The following is a 4,949-nucleotide window of genomic DNA, read 5'->3' on the forward strand; positions in this document are numbered from 1 at the left end:
TAGCAATATTAATGGAAATATTTCAAATGTTCAATATGTGTCAGGAAGTAGCACACAAAATGCTATGATCTTGTTTTAAAGATGACAAAACTGAGGCATTGGGAGCCTAAGTAACATGCCCAAAGTCGTACAGCCAATCGAAGGCAGAACCAAGACTTATATATCCATATTTATATGGGATAATTCGAATCAGCTACCAAGAGACTTGTTCTAATATATAATAACTATCAAATGCTTACTATGTGTCAGGCACTGTTCTTTACAAATATTATCTCTTTTAATCTTCATAACAATCTTGTGAGGTAAGTACTCTTATTATCTCTCTCTTTTACAAGTGAGGGAACTGAGATACAGAGAGTTAAGGAACTTGCCCAAAGTCTCATAGATAATGAGTAGGTCTTTATGAAATCCAGCACCTAACCATGGTAGGGTCCCCAAGATCAAGCCCATATCTATTCCCCTACCTCATCTCTTAACTACTCTCTCCTTCATACCTGAACTCCAGATACATTGGTCTTCTTTCCATTATTTAATAAGTGAAGCTCATTCTTGTCTTAGGGCCTTTGCCTTTGCTGTTCTCTCTGCTTAGAATACTTTTCCACTAGGTCTTCACGTGGCTAGCTCCTTCTCATCATTCAGGTTCAAATGTCACCTCTTCAGAGAAGCCTTCCCTGATCATCCAATCTACAGTAGATATGCAGTTACTCTTATCAATTTACCATATTATAATTTTCTTCATAGAATTCTCTGATGTTTTTCTTTTTAATTGATTTGTTCAGTGTCTGTCTACATCACTCTCCATAAAATGTAGGTTCCATGAGGGCAGCAATCATGTTGCTCTTTTTCAGTACAATATCTAGTACATAGTAGACACTCAAGTAATATTTTTTGAATGAATCAAAGTGGTAGATCCGGGATGGGAAACCAGGTCTGTATGACTTTAAGGCTCTTGCTCTATACTGCCTCTTGATTTATCCCTTGAACCTTCTGTTTTCCCCAAAGCTCAACATCTTTTCCAGTTGCTTTATGCTGACTTTCATCAGAACCTGAACACTGAAGAGCAAAATATCTTTATTTTAGAATACATTAGGCAAAGTACATACCTAATTTCCTAAAGAGGCTACTTTCAATACTCTTTTTCTTCATTTGAGTTTGTGCAGAACCTAGGGGTTCCCAAATATCTTTCCAAGTATTCAAGGAAGAACTCAAAGAAAGGAGACAAATCTTGAGCGTGTTTAAAACTCATAAGCTATATTCAAGTCCTAAGTAAATAACTCCACCTTTCCTTTTGCAGTTTCCCCTCATTTAATTTGTACTTTCTGGCACTTGCTGGCACTTCTGAATTATACATTAGACTGGACTCTTCAATCCATGTGGCATGTCACACAGCACATAAATTTGACTACAAAGAATTATCTTGTTACTGGTGATTCTGAAAAATCTCTAATTACTTTCAGCACACATTCCCCTGGTTGATTTTCAGTCTATTTCTTTACTGGAAACCACTGTCTAGCCATTGAGAAGGCATGTTTTTACTAAAAAAGAAAAAAAGTAAAAGGAAGGGAAAAGAGCTATGTGATTGGATGCCATCCAGGAAGTGCATACATAGCTTTAACTGTAATGGAGTATAATGGCAGCATTTTTCTGAGAGGATCTGGGGCCAGTGCTCACAGTTTTCTGTTTGCAGTTTTAGTGGGAGAAGTCTGTGCTGGCTTCTCACATAAAATGTACTGCTATCATCATCTGCCAAGATGCTAACTGAAAAGATCCATTATTTTTGACATTTAATACCTTATAAATTATATGGAGATTGTGTTGACTGACATGGACATCTGGAAGGATGGTCAGAAATTTTTTTCCTAGGTCAGGTAGACTGAGTGAGTGCCTGTTTGTTCATCAATGACCAATTATGCATTCATAGAGAAAAAGTCTTTTCTCAGCGGCTGGTCAGCTAACCTCAGAGGAACTGGGATGGCTGGATTTGAAGGAGGGGATACAAATGAGCAGTGGCCATTTGGAATTTACATGGAAAATGTATAGCTGCCTGTTCCCTAACAGAGGTGAATTGTGAGCTGGCCGGGTCTTGACGATACAGACAAATCCCATCTTGGTTAAGCAGAGCTGAAGGTACCTTCAGAGCCTTTCTCACCTTCCATATTGGCTGTCTCTGCCAGCTGGAGAAGGTGCTTTTCTCTTGAACATTGACCAGAAGTTATCTAGTTTCTGATCAATGACTCCCAATTTACTCCCAAACTCATCTCAAGAAGAGAGATGAAAGTTGCAAAACCAATGATGGTGTCTGGTTGGTCATGAAGACTTTTTCTTCCACTGTTAATTCACCTGCTTGTTCCTTGCAGAAACACTTGCAGTCACATTTCTGTTTACAGCTTTAGTTTTCTTCTGGGCCATTTTTGGCTTCATGTTTAGGTCTTAATATGTGGAGTACTTGAAACACCTCCCTCTAAAGCAGGGCATGCCTGGGGATTAGCTGTTCCCGCAAGCTGAGATGGATTTTCAACGAGTTGTTCACTCTGTCTTGCCTGGTCCCTGTGACAAATGGCATGACTTTGCTAGGCAATGAGCTGGGGCGGAGACTATAGTGGGAAAAAAGGAGTAAATTAAAAAAACTTCACTTTATTGAGTTAACAGAAGATGAGTTAAAAAGCAATGAAATTAATGTTTTTAATAAAGTCAGAGTTCAAAAGCATCAAAACTGCTTTTATGAACGTAATTTTTAGCTGATTTTTAGAAACTCAAACCAGCATTTAATGATCAACGTCAATCTTTTTTAAGCTCCAAATCAAGCATTATACTCACGAAATGCTGGTTGCCAATATTGTTTCTGCATGCAGAGCTTATTGTAAGTGTTGTGTGTTGTGTGTGTGTGTGTGTGTGGGATATGTACACATGCTCATAGACATACACGTCATATGTATGTCTATATGCAGGTATATATATGTTTCTTGTATGTTATATGTTTCTTTTTAAACTCGTTTTGTAAATCAGTAATGATATCTGAAAAGGGTGGTTACTAATAGCAGTGAAATTTTAGCCACCTGATGACCAAAAATAGTAGATATTATAAGTTCCACTTTTATGAAAAAATATGTGAAGGTAGATTTGTTATAATGGGGAAATTTTTTTTCTGTTGCTTTCTAGAAAAACTGAAATATTATATGAGCTCACAAAATGCAAATCAGTAATAGAAGGGAATACCTCCCTATCTAACTCCTCAACAATATCTACTCAGAAAAACAGTAGCTACTTATCATCTATGTATTTAAGTATCATTTAAGTCCAAGTTCAACCATCACTTTCTCTAGTTAAGACTTCCTTATTACCCTCAGGTAGAATTAGCTGGTTGTTTTCTACTTTTGGCTATGATGGCATAGTTTTATATAATTCTGTTTTCCTGTTTGTCACATTATATCAATATTATAGTTTGTCTACTTCTATGTTTACTCTTCTATATAACATATTTACCTCTCTGGCACTGCTTACCTCACAAATAGTGGATGCTTAATAAATACTTGTTGTTTGAAGGAATGAGTAAGTGAGAAAGTACCATATTTGTACATACTGCAAAGAACTCTAGGTACAGTGATCACAACTTCTGAATCAATTATCGGGTCCTATGGCCTATCAAATGACTTTTATGCTGCTTTTGGGTATGAGTGGCAGAGGTAAGAGATGTATTTTGAAAAGCAAAGTATTGTAACTGCCAGGCATTTGCAGTGATTTATGAGGACATAGGACATAGGATACAATACTTGAAATTGAGTCTGTTCTGGAAAAAACTGATATGTATAATTACCATAACTATAGGATCTCAAGAATGATTGATTAAGGAGTGTGCATTTTATCTGATAAATGTTAGCAATCTACTGTAGTAGTGGGATGGTTGATGGTCCTGATCCCTGAAAGAAAGGTAGTGCACTGGAGATACTTAAAACATGGACTGTGGAATACATAAATAAGTGGAGTGAGCTCAAATGACTTAAATCCACTCTCTGGAATATTTTTACACAGAAAGAACAAAGTACATTATTTTCAGTATGTACAGATTATCTAGTGACTTTTGCAAGGGACTTTTGCCTAGTCTTCTGGGGATGAGAGAGAAGAGGTTAATATTTACTTGAGTACCTATTATGTGCCCAGTACTGCACTAAGACTTTAATATACATTATCTAATTCAATCTTATCTCTCAACCACTCTGTAAGGCAAGTATAATCACATTCTTAAAGTTGATCAAAGTAAGGTTTGAAAGGGGTGCAGTTGAGATTTGAACCCAGTCTGAATGATTCCAAAAGGGTGGGGGTGGATTTCAAAGACAGATTTATATTAAAGTTCATAATCTAGCCACTGCACTTTGATGACTCCTAAACGTCAAGTTAATATGTTCATATATTCAAGGGAAAATAATTACAATATATTAAAAACTATGATAAGAATTGTCGTATACCACACTTATCCTCATAACAATTCCTTAAAACAACCCTGCAAGGTAGGTATTATTATCCAGATAGAAAAACTGAGGTTCAGAAAAGTTAAATAACCTGCCTAAGTCTCATAGTTAGTGCATGATAGCTTGAACGCTTGTACAGACACTCACTGTGCTTCCAAATCCCGGGCCTTTTGGGGTATGTTTTGAACATGTACTTGTTGATTCTCTTGCTCTCATTCTGGAGGGGGCCGTAGTTCCCTCTTCTGTGACAGACTTCCTGTCTTTTATCCCAGGACTCAGGTAGTTCTCAGCAGTGCCCAAGAGCAAGCACACCTTTAAGACTGTGAGTAACATATTTTTACCATGTATACACTGTCATTCAGATTGCAAGACCCATAAAATGTGAACTTTCCCTCCCTCTGGCCCTGGAGCTGATAGGGAAGCATCTCTCAGAAGGGATATCTATCAATCAGAGCATTCCCGGGTTCCTGAAGCTAGAGATTG

The sequence above is a fragment of the Balaenoptera borealis genome, assembly GCF_965194805.1.
Source record: "Balaenoptera borealis genome assembly, chromosome: X".
Taxonomy (NCBI): Eukaryota; Metazoa; Chordata; class Mammalia; order Artiodactyla; family Balaenopteridae; genus Balaenoptera; species Balaenoptera borealis.